Raw genomic sequence first — 18,419 nt, 5'->3', positions numbered from 1 at the left:
CCCCTCCCCCACCAGCCTCCTGTATTGAAGGGCCGTCCCCTCTGTGCAGTTTGCCTTCTTCCCACCCAAAGGGAGTCTCTGTCACTTCCTCCAGGTAGCCTTCTGTGATCAGAGAAGGAGCCCTAACATTAGCTCAGCAGTTGTACCTCCACTTGACAAATGAGAACCTGGGCTCAAAGTACCGCAGTGACCACAGCAGGCCCCATGGTAGGCACATGCATTTGATCCCATGACTTCTACAGCTCAGGGTAAGACCCCTGGCCTCCTCCCCATCAGTGGTCCCAGTCCGGGGCTCAGGGAAGGAGGAAGGGCTTGGCTATTCCTGTGTTGTCATTTCATTCACTCCAGTCTTGCTCAGAGGTGAGACAGCTTGCCCAGGTCACAGTCGGGGAGTAGCTGAGGCAGGATTTGAACCCCGGTCTCTTGAGCTCCGGAGCTCATGCTTACAGGGGCTGGGTTGAGGGGTGGAGGGGTTAGTCTGGGGCTGACTGGCCACTGGTCCCAGAGAAAAAGGCATAAAGGTGATGAGATATGAGTAGAAATGAGGAAAGGTGGCTCAAGGCAGTTCCCATGGGGCGTCATACCCAGAACGGAGGTGATACAGACTCACGTGTGCCCCAGGGCGTGGCAGGACTTGCTGTTCTAACTGAAGCCTGGCTTCCTTTCTGGGGGCCCCTTCCCCTGGACTGAGGCACTGGGTTGAGGGAAAATGTAACTAAGGAGCCACATGGAGCAACCTCTGTGCTAGCTGGTCACAAGTGTTTTGTTTGTTTTAATTTTTATTCTCTATATTTTTAAATTTATTTTTTAATTGAAGGATAATTGCTTTACATATTCTATATTAAAGTATAGTTGATTAACAATTTTGTGTTAGTTTCAAGTGTACAGAAAAGTGATTCAGTTATACATATACATGTATCTTTTTTTTTTTTCAAATTCTTTTCCCTTTTAGGTTATTACAGAATATTGAGTAGAGTTCCCTGTGCTATGCGGTCACAAGTTTTGAAATTCCACCATTCCACCATTTCTCTGACCTATGTCCCCTGGAGGCCTCCTTTTTTAGATCAGAACCCTAGACTCTGGGGGAAGTTTCTGGAGCCACCTCCCAGCCTAAGGGAGTCTGATTGGAGTGAGGGTCTCATATTGATGGAAGTCCTGGATGCCTTTCTGGTACAGGGGTGGGAAAAATGAAACAGGACCAAGAGCCAGAAGGAGCATGGATGGTGGACCCCCAGGGAGAGGCTGGAACAAGCTCTTCACTGCAATCTCATTTCACTCTCCCAACAGCCCCCAGGGCAGGCCTTACTCCCCGTATTTCTAAGGAGAATACTGAGATGCTGAGAGCCAGATACCTGGCAAAACAGGACTCGAATCTCATCTTAGACTTCAGGTCCAGGACTCTTACTACCCTTTGTGGCCCCCTCTGGATGGGCTGGGAAGAGCCAGAGAGGCAGGAGCGGAGAAGCGGTGTCCCTTTGTCTCCTTCAGATGAGGAACACGGAAACACTCACCCTGGGCTTCAGGTGCTGTGCTTAGTCGCTCAGTCTAAGAGCAACTCAGTCTTTGCGACCCCATGGACTGTAGCCCGCCAGGCTCCTCTGTCCACGGGGATTCTCCAGGCAAGAATACTGGAGTGGGTTGCCATGCCCTCCTCCAGGGGAATCTTCCCAACCCAAGGATCGAACCCAGGTCTCCTGAATTGCAGGTGGATTCTTGACCATCTGAGCCACCAGGAAAGCCCCTGGGCTTCAGGAGATGGGGCTTAAGGAAGACAGGGAGGTGGCCCTCATCTCCAGGCCTCACAGGTCACCAGAGGTGTTTAGGAAGCAAGCAGCTCCCCTGACCTGGAGTCTTGCGTTGGTCACGGCTGCAGGCTCCCAAGTCTGACCTTTAGTGTCACAGAGGCTCGGTCATTCTGAGCCTTCACTTCTGTCCTTCCTGCACGTCCTGCATGCCTAGACTCCTTGCTCAGCTTGGCTCCTATGACCTTGTGACCCTGTCCATGCTTCTTTCTGGGCCACTCCCTTATTCTCCAAGAGATGATCTGCTTTGTTAAGTGAATCTGACTCCTGGAGGGCAATTTATGGCCAGCTGAGTGAGATCCAGACCCACCTCTGGTCCAGTTAGTGGCAGGGCAGTTAGGCAACTTAGTTCAGATTATGCTGTTGTCGTTCAGTCGCTAAGTTGTGTCTGACTCTTTATGACCCCATGAACTGCAGCATGCCAGGCTCCCCGTCCTTCACCATCTCCTGGAGTTTGCTCCAAGTCATGCCCATTGAGTCAGTGATGCCATCCAACCATCTCATCCTCTGTTGCCCCCTTCTCTTCCTGCCCTCAATCTTTCCCAGCATCAGGGTCTTTTCCAGTGAGTAGGCTCTTCACATCAGGTGGTCAAAGTATTAGAGCATCAGCTTCAGCATCAATCCTTCCAATAAATATTCAGGGTTGATTTCCTTTAGGAATGACTGGTTGGATCTCCTTGTAGTCCAACGGACTCTTAAGAGTCTTCTCCGGCACCACAGTTCAAAAGCATCATTCTTTGGTGCTCAACCTTCTTTATGGTCCAGCTCTCACATCTGTATGACTACTGGAAAAACCATAGCTTTGACTATACAGACATTTGTTGGCAAAGTGATGTCTCTACCTTTTAATATGCTGTCTAGTTTTGTCATAGTTTTTCTTTCAAGAAGCAAGCATCTTTTAATTTCATGGCTACAGTCACTGTCCATGTGATTTTGCAGCCCAAGAAAAAAATCTGTCACTGTTTCCATTTTTCCCCCATCTATTTGCCATGAAGTGATGGGACCAGATGCCATTTTTTGAATATTGGGTTTTATACCAGCTTTTTCTCTCTCCTCTTTCACCTTCATCAAGAGGCTCCCCTTGGCTTTCTGCCATAAGAGTGGTAACATCTGCATATCTGAGGTTGTTGTTTCTCCTGGCACTTTTGATTCCAGCTTGTGATTCATCCAACCTGGCATTTCTCATGATGTACTCTGCATAGAAGTTAAATAAACAGGGTGACAATATACAGCCTTGATGTACTCCTTTTCCAATTTGGAACCAGTCCAATGTCTGCTTCTAACTGTTGCTTCTTGGCTTGCATACAGGTTTATCAGGAGACAGGTAAGGTGGTCTGGCATTCTCATTTCTTTAAGAATTGTCCACAGTGTTTTGTGATTTACACAGTCAAAGGCTTTAGCCTAGTTAATGAAGCAGAAGTTTTTTTTTTTTTTTATTCTTTTGCTTTTTCTTATGCTTATTCTTTTTCTTTTTCCAATGGATGTTGGTAATTTGATCTCTGGTTCCTCTGTCTTTTCTAAACCCAGCTTGTACTGGAAGTTCTCCATTTATGTTGAAGTCTAGCTTGAAAGATTTTGAGCATTATGTTGCTAGGATGTGAAATGAGTGCAATTGTGCGGTAGTTTGAACATTCTTTGGCATTGCCTTTCTTTGGGATTGGAATGAAAACTGACCTTTTCCAGTCCTGTGGCCACTGCTGAGTTTTCCAAATTTGTTGACATATTGAGTGCAGCACTTTCACAGCATCATCTTTTAGGATTTGAAATAGCTCAGCTGGAATTCCATCACCTCCACTAGCTTTCCCCATAGTAAAGCTTCCTAACGCCCAGGACTGTGGGTGAGCCAGGCATCTAGACATCTCCCTTGAATCCAGACCCTGATTTCAGCTGCTTCAATGAAGCTGGGGACAGTGCCCCACACAGGGCTGGCAGGGCTGAGCCGTGGTGGCTCTTCTGAGGCCGACGTAAGTGAAGTCAGCCACGGAGCTTTGGGGCTCTGTCCAAAGGTGTGGCTGTGCCGTGCGGCTTGTGACCCTCGTGCCCCTGTCCAGGGCACTAAGGATCACCATCGTCTCCCACCTCCCTGACTTGGGTCTCCCTACTGTGGGTCTGCTTCTCTGTGTCCTGGAGATGCCTGGAACACCCCGTGGCCACCCCACCACTCCGGACTTGGGGGTGTGAGCCACAGCCTCTCTGCCTGCAGGTTTGACTCTGTGTCCCTGACCCTGCAGCTCACAGCCTTTTTCCCTTGCTGCCTGGGTGTCCTGTTTCCGGCCTTCCTGTGTGGCCCTAACCAACCCTGGGCCGGCCTGAGGGGAGGGGTGGAGGGGATGGGAAGGATGTGCACAGTGCAGCGCTTGTTCAGGGGATCAGGGTGGGACCGATGCCTGCTCTTGTGTTGCAGCCTCTGGCTTGAATCTTGGCAAGCTGTGGGTGGGGGGGGTGGGGGCTGCCTCTCTGCCTGCAGCGTCATCTCAACATCCGTCCCACTGGCAGAGCGGGCCCAGAGCCATCATGGAACCTGACCAAGAAGGCCCTTAGCTGGGTTCTCCTTCCAGGCTATTATTGATCCCTTTGCCTCTAGCTCCTCTGTCTCATGGCCTGTGCACTGGACCATGACAAAGACAAGGACATGCTGAAATGGGTATACCAGACTGGGGATGCAACACTGGTCTCAGGGTGGAAGGTTCCATTAGGGAGATATGGAATCAGTGAGAGGATGGGCTCAGTGAAGGGGATTGGAGGCTCAGTGAAGGGCATGGGGGCTCAGTGAGGTAGGGGGGTCAGTGCGGGGGGGTGGGGGCTCAGGCAGGCAACACCAAACAGTCCTCAGCAGCAAACTGTGAGGTCTTAGGGGCTCAGGAGTCAGGGCTGAGAGCAAGGCCCTGGAAGCCAGTGAGAGGGTAGTCTGGCCTGGGGTCACTGCAGACTTGAGAGTCTCTCCAGGTTTTCTCATTTCCTGGGTGTTTCCTCCCACCTCGGGGGTCCAGAAAGGCAATTTGGAACCCTGGGATGGCCCTAGCCAGGGATCTCAGGGACCACCTCACTTACCCCTCAGGTTATAGCCCTTGGCAGGCCTCCAGGACTGGGAGAGGGAGAAGGGATGGGCAGTGGGACCATGCCTCAGATTCTTGAGATTTATTCCCCCCTCCTTAGCAGCCCCCTCACCACTGAGTCCTTCCTCTTTTACAGAGGGCCTCCCCCTTGATTGAGGTCACCCCTGTCCCTTGAGAGTCCCCAGCTCTCTTTGATCTCCGTCCCCTTACTGAGCTCAGATCCCCTTCACAGAGCCCTCACGCCAGAACAGAAGCTGGTAAATCTTTCAGTGGAGTCCTTTAGGCCCTGTTCTTTCTCACCTGCCGGGAGGGCTATCTGGACCCTAGACCCATCCACTCAGGTTGGACCGAAAGCCCTATTGCCCAAAGAATTGCAGGGGCAAGGAGAGAAGAGGTGCTCATTTGTATTCATTTGCACAGAGTTATTTAATATTCAAATGTCCGAGCTTGGGCTGGTGAGGAATGGCTGCTAGCAGACTTGCAGTTTTCGTGTTTCATTTTTAGTGAGGGAAACACCCAAATCCTCCTCCCTCTCCAGTTCCCCCATTTGGGGCCTGAGTTGGCGAGAGCCTTAAGTTGGCCTCTGCAGAGAAGGTACAACTTGGAGAATGTTAAGTAGGAGCTATTTTGGGTACCAGACCCCAGAAGCTTGCTGAAGACAGGTGTGAAGTGGGAGAAGAAGCAAGGATTCCCTCCCCTTTTCCCAGAGGAAGCCAGGATCTAAAACTGGGAGTATTAATAGAATGAAAAGGGGGAAAGGTTTTTAGAGTATTAAAAACTGAAGGGGTTCTTAGGGATTTCTTAGACTTTTCTCTGGCTACACAGGGTACGTGTATACACCACTGCTCCATTCTGCAGCCGCTGCATCCATGGCAGACATGATTAATTGATCACGGCACTCTGAACCCAGAGCCATTTGAGGCAGCAGTTTGTATAGGAAATTAAATCTATTTATCTTCCCTGATTACTTCAACCCTTTCCTTTCCAGACAGGGAAGCTGAGGCCCAGAGAGGATTCAGAAAATGCAGACCATATCCACCCCCAACACTACCTGCCCAGCCTGGAAGCACAGGAGTCATTCTCTTGGAGGGTGAGAGAGGGCAATTCCACTCTGGGTAAGAAAGTCATCACAAGAAGGTGCATCTGGGTGGAATTACAGGTGAGTTTGATTTACAACATAGGGCTTTTCTGCATTTCTCAGATTCTCTTTGAGCCTGAATTCAGTCTGTAATCAGATATCCCCCAATAATACTAAGTGTATTTTTGTTACCTGCTTTAGGCATTATCTAAATCAACTCTGACAACCACTCTGGTAGGGAGTTGTTACCATTGCTATTCCTGTTTTAAAGAGGAAGAAAGAGGAGTCTAGACATTTGCCCAAGGTCATACAGCAAGTGGCACAGCTGTGACTCTAACCACATTAAATGCAATTGAATCAATCAAAAGTTAATATCAGGGATGGTCCGGGTCTATGGGAGAATGCTGATTTGCTTGCTCCTCTGTGACTTGCCCAATGGCACTCTGGATGTTGTGTGGACAAACAGCCTGGGCCCCAGAGAAAGCTGCTGAGCGGCCCCTGGAGACAGGAGAAGCCTGGCATGATCCCCCACCCCTTGCCAGGACCTGGACACCTCTTGCTGCTCAAGACAATGGGAACACTGTGCCCTGGCAGAGTGCAGGATGGCAGGACATGGCCTGCCAAGGCCCCTGCTATTCCTCTCAGCGTGGCAAAGTGCAGAGAGGATGGGAGATGCTGAGGAATGAGGTAGGGGGTGGCTCCAAGCTGAGCCAACAACAGCAAGGGTGGAGCAAGGAGTGGAGGAAGGAGGGTCTGCCCTCCACTGGGACTGGAGAAGAGGCCATTTTGGCAGGAGCAGGAGCCCAGTGCCTCCCGCCACCCAGCTTCTGCAGGCATCACCCACTGGCATGTTTGAGCCCCTCACACCTTGGTCCACTGTCTCCAAACACCACCCCATTCTGTGTTCCCCGGAATACCGAATGAGGACACCAGCGGGCCAGCCTTCCAATCTGTGTGACCTTGCCCAAGCCCCTGTGTCTCTCTGAACTTCCTCACTGGTGAAATGAAGGTGACAGACCCTACTCTGCAGGCCAGACCCTACTTTTTCAAGGCGAGCAGAACAGCAAAGGACCCCAGCCGGAGGGGGTGAAGCAGCAAATGGTGGTTGCTAACGTGACAAGGGGGCTCCTCTCCCAACCTGGCAAAGTGAGGACAGGCCAGGAGAGCTTGTGGGGGGCGGAGCCCTCTTCCTTCCTGCCCCTTTCATCTGGGTATCGAGATGAGATCTGAGACCAGATGCGTGGCCGAGTGACTCAGCCCTTTCCTGCCTGGACACTCCTCCCCGCCTGCCTCACCAGGCTGGGCCAGGCGGTGAGACAGCAGACTGGACGTGGGGGTGGCTGGTCCTGAACAACCTCTGGGGAGTGGTGGGGAGGGAGAGGGGAGGAAGAATGAGGCTAATGTGGCCTGGCCTGCGAGATGGGGATGGCTTGGAGGAGGAGGGACCGTCAGGGAAGAGAGTGAGGGTGTCCTTGAGTCTAGTCGCTGAGGCTGACTCAACCTAAAATGCTCAAATGCTCACCGCCCCCTCCTCCCACCAACCGAGCATCCCTTCCCCAGTATTTCCGGGCCAGCCCAAACCTGTTTGCCCCGCCCTCCTAGGCCCACGTACCCACAGGGTGCTCTCTTCCTTCCCTGCTCTCTCCTTCTCTTTCTAGCCAACCGCCTCCACTTTCTCACCTCCCACTCAGCAGGTCCTATTACGGACTCCCTGAAGCAGCACGTGGAAGCAGCTCTCTGGAAGGTTGCCTTAACTTAGTTGCTAAATCCCTCACCCCACCCTGATCTCTCAGGGACTGTAAGCACTGCCTACCTGGCCCTTCTTGGAGCTCTTTTCTTGGCCTCAGATACCACCCTGCTGGTTTTCCTTCTATCTCTTGAATGGTTCCCTCTCTGATCTCAACTTCCGACCGTGCCCCTTAAAGGTATGTGTTCTATAAACTTCCATAGTCTACCATACGGAGAAGTAATTAAGTGTCTGGACTTTGGCATCGAATGGACCTGGTTCAAATCCTGCCTCTGCCTTTTACTAGCCACGTAACTTTGGATAAATTACTTCTCTGAGCCTTAACTTTCTCCTCCATCAAATGGGTTGATATTACCTATCTTCTGGGGATCAAATGGGATAGTAGTAGCAGTGTTAATTGCTCAATCGTGTCTTGACTCTTTGCAACCCCTTGGACTGTACCCTACCGGGCTCCTCTGTCCATCGGATTCTCCAGGAAAGAATACTGGAGTGGATTGCCATTCCCTTCTCCAGAGGATCTTCCTGACCCAGGGACTGAACCTGAGTCTCTTGCATTGCAGGCAGATTTTTTACTGTCTGAGCTATACGGGATAATATACATAAAGCATGGGATAATGCACGTAAAGCCTTCAGCACTGGGTCTGACATATAGTCAGCAGTCAGTTCCTGGCAGTTGCTATTAGTATCTTTTCTTCTGGTAAGTTTTCCTCCCCACCCCACTCCCAACTCCTACCTGCTTGGCACATACAGCTGGATGTTTTAGTGACACTTCAGACTCAAAATGTCCAAAAGAAAAATCCCAGCCCTTCTCCCCACCCCAAATACTAGTTTCTCTTCTTGACATCCCTATATCTTGAATTTTTATTTTTTTTATTCTTTGGTTTTTTTGGCCCCTTGTGAGACCTTAGCTCCTTGACCAGGGATTGAACCCACACCATCTGCGTTGGAAGGCAAAGTCCTAACCACTGGACCACTAGGGAAGTTCCCCCCACACCCACACCCCTGTGCCTTTTCTTTTAAGGCCTCATCATCTTCCACTGGGCCCAACCTTCAGAATGTCATCCATTAATTCAACAAGTTCTTACTGAGAATGCAAAGCTATGTGCAGGGAAGACAGACTTGAAAAATCATTGTCTTTGCCCTTAAGGAGCTCACAGTCTGAGGATGGAGACAAGCAATTTAATATAATAAGATAATTGTTCTATTAGAGGTTTGTATGGAGAAAGCCAGTCTAGGAAATCTTTTGAGAGAAGGGGCATTTGAGTTGGCACTTGTAGGCTGAGTGGGAGCTTGAAAGATGACTGAATCAGGGAGCGCTGAGGCACGAGCCACAGGCAAAGGTGCGGCCATGTGCCGTATGAGAGCAGAGACTGGCCGGGCCTGTAGCGGTGGAGGCTCATGGTTGGGGTTATTTATTTACTTTAAACATTTAATCGCATTAATTAATTAATTAATTTTGCTTTTGGTTGCGTCAGACGGCTTGTGGGATCTTAGTTTCCTGACCAGGGATTGAACCCAGGTGCTCAGCAGTGAAAGAGCTGAGGCCTAACCCCTAGAAGGCCAGGGAATTCCCCATGGTTGGGTTTAGGGAGCTCTCTTGGGGCAGCATGGAGGACTGCTGGGAGGAGGCAGAAGTGAAGGCAGCAGGGAAATGCAGGAGAAGGATTAGGGTCTGCAGTCGCTGTACAACCTTGGGAAAGTCACTTGACCTCATGGAGCCTCCATCCCTCATCTGTCAAATGGAGATACTAATAGGCACCCGAGGGGATGTTAGGGAGGGCTGGATGAGCTAATGAAAGGGAAAGTGCCGGATAAATGCAAGCTGTTGTTGTCAAATATCCACCAGGGCAGGCTGTATTCCAGCCACAGCCCCACCTCAAAAATGGCCTCCTTGAGTCTCCTCTGAGTCAGCCCACATCCTCCCTGGCTCTGGGGTGGGCGGTAAGATGCAGGGGAATAGAGGAGCACACACCTGACTCTGGATCTTGGCTCACTGGCTGTGTGACTTGGAACCAGTTTCTTCCCCTCTCTGAGCCTCATTTCCCTGGCTACAAAAACAGGGCTGAGGATCCAACTGCAGGGCTGTTGAGAGGAGTCCATGGCACATAGTAGGTGGTCATTAACTGCGTATGTCCCTGTCTCCTGCTCTCTGGTCCATCCCCTCCTCCAGCGCCTGGGACCAAGCCGAGCAGAGTGGGAAACAGTAAATATTTAATAACATATAGGCTGAGAGCTTCCTGATGGGAGGGACACGTGGAGGAGCCAGAGGACACCTACTCTCCCAGCAGGGTCTACACAGATATCCCCAGGCTCTAGGGGCACCCACATCCTGATCCTAGGGAACTCTTGCTTTCAGTGACTTCCTGGGGGAATCCCATCCAGCAGGGACATTCCCAGGGTACCCGAGTCCCCCAAATGTCTCCTCTCCTCTCCTCTCTTATTCTGTCACTCGGGGGGATAGATGGGGTGCTCATTCAACAACCATTCACTGAGCCCCTTGCTTCTGTCCAATGCCGGCACCAGAGATTCAGAGATGAAGGAGCCGAGTCCTTGTCCTCCAGGGCTTCTAATCTAGCTGGGAGGGCAAGGGAAACATGTTTGCAATAACATGGTGGTACGTGATATGGCCAGGGACTGACTTGAGAAAATCAGACCTTAAAGAAGGGACTTAAATTCTCTGTGTCTTCATTTAAACATCTGCAAAATGGGGACAAGACTTTTTATCTCTTTAGGGCTGTTGTAAAGATTAAGGGAGGCAATTATATAATTGGGGCTTCCCTGGTGGCTTGGCGGTAAAGAATCCACCTGCAATGCAGGAGACATGGGTTCAATCCCTGGGTCAGGAAGATCCCCTGGAGAAGGAAATGGTAACCCACTCTGGTATTCTTGCCTGGAGAATCCCATGGACAGAGGAGCCTGGCGGGCTATAGTCCATGGGGTCGCAAAAGAATCGGACATGACTTAGCCACTAAACCACAACAAGAGTTATATAATACACATAGGGCAGGCCCTGGAAGCTGGTCAGTGCATCAGCAGAGACGCCTTGATGGTGATGATTGTAAGTCACGGTGGGTGTTTGTGAGCACACTATGCGGCAGGGTAGGGGGTGAAACAGAGGGCATTTTGCACAGAAGAGTCAGGGAAGACTCAACAAAAGGAGCATTTGAGCTGCTCCTGAAGGCCAGGTGCTTTGCCAAAAGGAAAAATGGGGAGAGGCAGGTGAGCCAGAGAGAGAAGGACTCCATGTGTCCAAGAGGCTGGGATTTATGCTGGAGTCAACAGGAAGGGATTTAAGCAGCGAGAGGGACAAGGTCCAGAGTTAGCCTTAGAAAAGGTCCCTTTGGGGCATGTGAAGAGATTGAGAGGTTAGGAGACGGGGAAGCTAGAGTTGGAGCCGTGCCTGCATCACTTAGTCACCTGCCTGGTTCTCACCCGGGGTCAATGATTCAAAGGTTCCCGTCCCAGGAATATATCTGCCCCTTAACAGGAATTTACAGGGACAACGCCTCTAGCCAGAGGAACCACCCAAGGGACCCAGAGCAATCAGAAAAAAGCCTGTTGGGCCAGCCCCGAGGTGCCACCCCTCCCCCTGCCCTGGGCCTCCCCTTTGTGAATCTGTGTCTCTGTGGTTGTCTGTGGGCTGAGGCAGCAGAAACAGTATTTTGGAGTGAGCCAGAGCTAAATCCAAGCCCTGATTCTGCTAACTGGCTCTATGACCTTGGTCACATTTCTTAACCACTCTGAGTTGGTTTCCTGGAAAATGTTCAAACTTGTATTTTTATTATTTTTTAGACTTTCCAGTTTATGATCTCTCTCTCTGTCTCTCTCTCTCTTTTTTTTTGGACCACAAGGCAGGTGGGATCCTAGTTCCCCAACCAGCGAGTGAAGCCATGCCCCCTGCATTAGCAGCACATCTTCACCACTAGACCACCTGGGAAGCCCCCTAAATTTGTAGTATTTTTAAATGCTTGTATGTAAATGCATAGAAAAATATATGCATACTGCCCACTAACATGAACAGTGGTGTGGAGTGGGTGGGGAATGTGTGTGAAGAGGCATTTTCACATTTTACCCTATTTATTTCTGCATTGTTTGGGCCTTTTATAAGCACATATATCCTACATTTCGCATCTGTAAAAAGCGGGGATAACACTGCCAACTTCACAGATTGTCGGAAGGATTTTAAAAAGATCCTACAGATATAACTCCTTTCATTCTGGCTGTGCAGAATGGACCCCCCCCAAGTATTAATTCCTTTCTCTTCCTCTTGCCTGCATCTGTGTTGGGTTTTGTGTATCGATGTTGCCCCTTGTAACTGTTTGTTTATATTTATGTAACAAGGTCTTCTGTATACCTCTCTCTGATTTATGGGCCAGTGGGTATCTGTGTGTGTTGTTTTTGTACAGTGGGTGTCTGTATGAGTGTGCATCTGGGAGTGTGAGCACATATATCTATGTGTGCGTGTGTGTCAGCATGTCTGTGTAATTTGGTACATTTCTGTATGTGTGTGTGTTTACATGTGTTTAGACATCAGGCTATCTTAGTGTACCTGGGTGTTTATGAGTACCCAGAATTGTCCGTGTGTATTTGGGTTTGTGTTTTGGTGTATCCATGTATTTGGGTTTGCCAGTGTGAACTGGTGTGCATATGGGTCTGTCATCCTATCTTTGTGTCTTGGTGTGTTTGTGTAGGCCCCTGTATGGATGGTGGGCTTCCCCAGTGGCTCAGATGGTAAAGACTCTGTCTGCAGTGCGGGAGACCCAGGTTCGATCCCTGGGTCAGGAGGATCCCCTGAAAAAGGAAATGGCAACCCACTTCAGTATTCTTGCCTGGAAAATTCCATGGATGGAGGAGCCTGGCAGGCTACAGTCCATGGGTCACAAAGAGTCGGACACAACTGAGCGACTTCACTTTCTTTCGTTCTGTGTGGATGCTGGGGGGTGGAGGGTGCTGCTGAGAATCCACACCCAGATGTTTCCTTCTGATCACGGGCAGGGAGCTCTGCCCACACATCTTGACCCCTCCCCCAGCTTCCAGAAGGCCCTGAATGTTGGCACTTCCCTCCTAGCCCTACCCTTGGGCACAGGGCCAGCCTCCCTGCCTAGGACTGGTGGAGTGGGTGTCTGCAAACACCTGGAGGCCCCACCCAGCAGCTCCCTACAGGAAGCCTTATCAGCTGGCAGCCCAAACTGGTCATGCCCCTGATTTGGGGGTGAGAACTGAGAACTGACAGCTCTCCTTGGAGAGCAGTGAGCCCTGTGGATCTTGGGGTCAGGATATCCTGGTTCTCCCCGCCTAGGTCAGTGTCCATCTGGCTGGCTTTCTGCTTGTCAGATGCAGTCAGACAGTTAGGAAACAAAGCATGTCTCCATGGCAACTCGCCTCTGCCTTTGAACTTGGGCAGTTCAGTGGTTTTGTGGCCCCTTCTTTAGGCTCAGCACTGGATGGGCATGGGTGATGAGGATGAGTAATGAAGCTTCCGTATATGCTCCATGCATCACCCCACACGCCCCAACCCACTCCAGTACCTCTACACACCCTCCTTTTCTAGATGAAATCAGATGTTCCATTGGGGAAACTGGTGCCCAGAGAGGACAAGTGTCTTATCCAAAGACATCCAGCAAGTTAGTGGCAGGACTGAGATGAGAAACAGACTAGGCTAACTTTTCCGTTTTTAAAACTTTTTGCCCATACTGTATGGCATGTGGGATTTTAGTTCCTGGACCTGGGATTGAACTCATGCCCCTGCAGTGGAAGCACGAAGTCTTAACCAGTGGACTGCAGGGAAGTTCCTAACCTTATTTTTTTTAAGTGACATGTTACTTTTAATGTTTTTGTTGTTCACTCAGTCATGTCCGACCCTTTGAGACCCCATGGACTGCAGCACGCCAGGCTTCCCTGTCCTTCACCATCTCCTGGAGCTTGCTCAAACTCATGTCCATGGAGTTGGTGATGCCATAAACCATCTTGTCCTCTGTCGTTCTCTTCTCCTCCTGCCTTCAATCTTTATTTCCTTATTTTTGGCTGTGCTGGGTCTTCACTGCTGCTCGGTTTTCTCTAGTCGTGGCGAGAGGGGGCTACTCTCTAGTCGCAGTGCGTGCACTTCTCATTGCCATGACTTCTCCTATTGTACAGCACAGGCTTTGGGGCATGTGGGCTTCAGTAGTTGTGGCTCCTGAGCTCTAGACAACAGGCTCAGTAGTTGTGGCTCACAGGCCTGGTTGCTTCGCAGCACGTGGGAATCTTCCCAGATTAGGGATTGAACCCATATCTCCAGCACTGGCAAGCAAGATTCATTACCACTGAGCTATCAGGGAAGCCCAGGAAGTCCCTAACTTTTAACAAGCCATTGTAGCAATAATAAAATCACCATAGGCAGAAAACCAAAGCAAACAAACCAAAAACAAGCCATTAGGCTGGGCTGGTTGAATAACTCTTTTTTTTTTTTTTTCTTTTTGGCTGCAGCATGCAGAACTTTTTTTTCCTTCACATCATGTACAACTTTTTTCTTTTTCTTTTTCTCTGCAGCATGCAAAACTTCCCTAACCAGGGATCGAACCTATGCCCTCTGCAGTGGAAGCATGGAATCTTAACCACTGGATTTCCAGGGAAGTCCTGCATAACTTATTTCTGTGCAGACCTCAGAATAAAGCTTCTCCTGACACTTCTACCAAGATGTTAAAACTCTTACCATTTGACTCTGCATGTCTATGAAGTGCAGTATTTTCTAATTACTGACTAAAAGAAACTGCCGCAGAAATAAATTGAATGCTGGCTCTCAGTTAAAACCATAACCATCACCTGTAATTCAGGGTTTCAAATTTTTAGTCCATCAAAATGTCGGCATTGTTCCCACGGAATTATTTTGTGGTAAGTAAAGGGTATACATTTTGATTGACAAAAATAAATTTATATGTAAAAGCACTGACTTTTATTTGTCAGGTAAAATTCTGGGGGCTTTTGTTTGAAAGGAAAAATAAAAGTTCCACTCCTAAAAGAAAAAGATTGAAACCCACTTGTCTATACTGTGGACAGCTCAGAATGACGATCTGATCATAGAATAATAACAGGTCAATCTGGAGGCCTGGAGCACAGAGCCGGTGCTCAGGAGATAGTGGCTGAAAGAATGTGAGGAATCAGAGTTCATTCCACAGTGGAGACTGGGCAGTGGCTGCAGCAACCTCTTCTTTCTCTCAGTGCCCCCCTCCTCTCTCTCTTCCCTTCCCTTCCTTAACCTCCTAGGAGCTGGCAGCAACTTGGAGCTGGGAGGGAGCCCACAAAACTCCATTTCCTTTCCACACACGCCACTAACACCTTGGACCTCTCAACCCAGCAGGGAAAATGGGTGGAATTAGGCTTTGGGCCTGATTCTAAGAGAAGCTGGGAGTATCAAAGAAGAACTCAGCAGGGAGGTTGTTGGAAACGTTGACACACTGCCATAGATGCCAGGAGCCACAGGGTAGGGGCACAGGAGTGCCTACGGTGGGGATGAGACCTGCAGGGTCCCCCAACTCCTAGGTTAGGGAGGGAAGAGGTGGAGGGCATCAAACACAAGGAGCCTCTTTCTATCTTCTCCCACTGAAAAGGATCAAAGGTTAGAGAGCCTGCTAAAGCCGTGGACCCATTCTTTCCCAAGAAAAGATGCATACAGGTGCATCTGAAGTTAAGCAGAACATTTCTGGAAGTTCCTAGAGGCCCAGATATGGCCCCAGAATAAATACTTTCCTTTCCCAACCTTTGAAAGCAGCAGGGGTGAGGCAGGAGCACAAAGCTAGTGATCAATTAGAAAACACACACACAGGAACACAAAGCAGTTTTAAATTTCACCTCTGCCCAGAGGGAGCTGTGTGTCTTTTGGCAAGTCACTCTACCTCTCTTTAGGCTTTCTTATCCATGGAATAGGACTGTTAATCTCTCAAAATCATCCACTTTGCTGAACTGCTCCACCCTCCAATTGGTCTAAGAACGGAGGGAAGCCACAGGTGCTCCCACCAGGGGCTGCTTGATTTACAGACCCTTCCTGGTGTTCCCTGTAAAATGAGGGTGGTTCAGCCACACCTTGGCCTGGCTGCCCAGTCTGAATAAAGTCCATGGGCCAGACCTAGCAGAGGACAAAGCTGGATCCTATGAAAGGCAGGTCTCCCGAGGGTCGGAGGATCAGGGAATGTTGGATTGGTGTGAGGCCCACCTGGGGTGGTCCTGAGTTTTCCAAAAACAGAGGGAACAGAGAATTCTATGTTGGCACAGTGATTAGGACTCTGAACTTTTATTGTTGAGGGTCTGGGTTTGATCCCTGGTAGGGGAGCTAAGATCCTGCAAGCCATGGGGCACAGTCAGAGAGCAACAACATAACAAACAATAACAGAGGGAGAAAAGCTGGATGACCTCAGGGGCTACAGCCCTAAGCTTGGTTATAGCTCCTTCCTCCCTGGGGACAGGCTGGCAGCTTCCTTCCTGGTCAGGTGACAGCCTGGCTCTAGGATGGACTTTGGGCTCTGCTGACAGGGGCTGCTGGGAAGTCAGTTTCCTTAGCTGCCCAGAGGGACAGCAAAGAAATGTAGCTGAGCTGAGAATCGTGAATCCAGAGAGCAGTGTTGCAGGCTAGCCTGTTCCAGCTAGCCCTGAGGGGCTCAGAATCAGGCCTATCAGGCCAGGGGACAAACAGGAAAGCCGGGCTGCCGGATTTAAGGGTGGCTGGAGATGGGAGGTGAGAGCGTCTGGGTGTTGGAGTTAGAAGCAGTGAGGGGAATACAGCCCTGACCTCTCCCTACTCCCTTTTCTCACCCCACCTCCAAATCAGGGGACCTAATCTGTGAGTTGAATCCTAGGGATTGTGGTTCGAGGGGAAGGCTTCGCTGAGGATACGAGCCACTGGCAGGATCAACTTCATGGGCATAGTCCACTTGGCCCTGCTCTCTGAAAGTCCCCATGCTTGATCATGCTCTGCTGTTACTTTCTTGAAATTTGTAATAAATGTTGAACAGAGGCCCTGCATTTTCATTTTGTACTGGGCTCTGAAACTGTGTAACCAGTCTAGCCACCAGGAAAAAAGGAGGTGCTGAAAGGGTGGGTGGGGGGCAAGGCTGCCCAACTATTCCTCTCCTGATTACCCCTTCCAAAAGCCAGAGTATGTTTGCCTTCTCTCTCCTCTCTACCAGTCCATCCATATTATCTAACAGGCTGAGGTTCTGTGCATTGCTCTTAAAGCATCAGCCCCGCCGGTATCACTTTTCCTCTGATACGCACCTAGTGCTGAACGGGGCAGAGAGCACCGTGAGGACAAGCCCAGTGTGATCCCTGTGCGTGGCCCAGTGATGCACACTGATCCGGAATGGGTGCTCTGGGATTATGGGCTGAAACCAAATGAGTGACGACGGTTAGATGGGAAACTGGGGCCCAGTAAGTACAGTGATCTGCCCCAGGCCCACCACGTGTGTGTGGGGGGGAGGGGAGTTGTCACCAATGGCCCAGGTTTGCCACAGCTGAGCCCCTACCCAGGGAGCTAAGGCAAGTTCAAAAGGTCACACTGCTCACTCTAATCCTTCTACAATATCATAGTGAATGTTGTTGACGCTACACCAGGGCTGACTAGGCTGAGTAAGGACAAGGAGAAGGCTGTTTTACCAAGGTCAGGCTGGATGATGAAGACAAATTTTAACCGGTGGGGTGGTCATGATGCCCTTCTGAGTCAAAAGGGAGTCCAAGATCTCACAGCTGGTCCCTAAGGGCAATTTCTAGCTCCTGGGGACCAAGCAGAGACAAGACTTACATTGTCAATCTTAATTCCTCTGCTGATGACTCCCTCTGTGCTCCTGGGCAGTCCGTCTTCTTCTGGCCTCAGTTTCTCTTCTGTACTATGGGGGTATCACTCCCTGGCCTGCCTCCCGCAGAGCCTCTTGTAGGATCAGATCATATGAAAGGGCTCCCTCAGCTACAATAAAGAGCCAGAGGCCTGGAGGAAACAAAGCATAGCACTTTTGTGATTCTTTAAGGCTTCCTTTCTCTACCCGCTTCCTCGGTCACACCTGTCACCTGCAGAGGATCTCAAAGCATCTTATAAAGCTGTGAGTTCAAGTCCAAGATCAGTTCTGATCAGTGCGGAGCATCTCAGTGGAAAATCCAGACCCAGACACTAGTGCTCTGGGGACTCACAATCTGGCCCAAGGGTAAACTGAGGCACGGCTCTCCTCATCCTGTCACCCACCACCCAAGGGTGAAGCAGGAACCCAGGAAGCATGGGTCCCAGCTCCACACTGAGGATTGATGGGGGCTGGGGGAAGGTGTGGTGAGGAAGGGGAAAGGAGGGAAAGGAGACTCCGAGTTGCCAGACTGCAGAAAAAAGCTCCAGGTCTCAGGTGGGTCTGAAGTCTGTCTCTAGAGCAAAACCTCCAATACCACCCAGATCCTGGAAAGCATTCTCAGAACCCCCTTACTCCAGAAAGAGGATTCCGGAATCTCCCATCTCTTTCTGGACCGAACTCAGGACACGAAGTTCTCCTGGGATCCAACCCCAACATTTTTCTCCCCTCTTTCTCTGAGCACCCCCACCCCAGAGCCAGTACTTCTCTGTCCGAACCTTGCTCTCTTCAATGGCCCCGCCGAGACGGAACCTCGGTACCGCCCCCTCCCACGCCCACCCCGCTACCCCGCCCTCTCGGCCCGGGCCCCCGCCGCGGCTCGGGGGCTCGGTGACCACCCTTCCCTCGGGACCGGACCTCTCCCTCCGCTAGCCCCTG

The 18,419-nt window shown here is 50.4% G+C and overlaps 1 protein-coding gene across 1 annotated transcript in view; it reads right to left on the bottom strand.

Annotated features, from left to right (window-relative positions):
• ZBTB8OS (zinc finger and BTB domain containing 8 opposite strand) overlaps positions 1-18,419 on the bottom strand; it is a 305,810-nt gene that overhangs the window by 70,958 nt on the left and 216,433 nt on the right. The gene's annotated exons all lie outside the window — the stretch shown is intronic.

This window comes from Bubalus kerabau, chromosome 3 (assembly GCF_029407905.1).
Source record: "Bubalus kerabau isolate K-KA32 ecotype Philippines breed swamp buffalo chromosome 3, PCC_UOA_SB_1v2, whole genome shotgun sequence".
NCBI lineage: Eukaryota > Metazoa > Chordata > Mammalia > Artiodactyla > Bovidae > Bubalus > Bubalus kerabau.
This window is presented reverse-complemented; position numbering and strand designations above follow the sequence as displayed.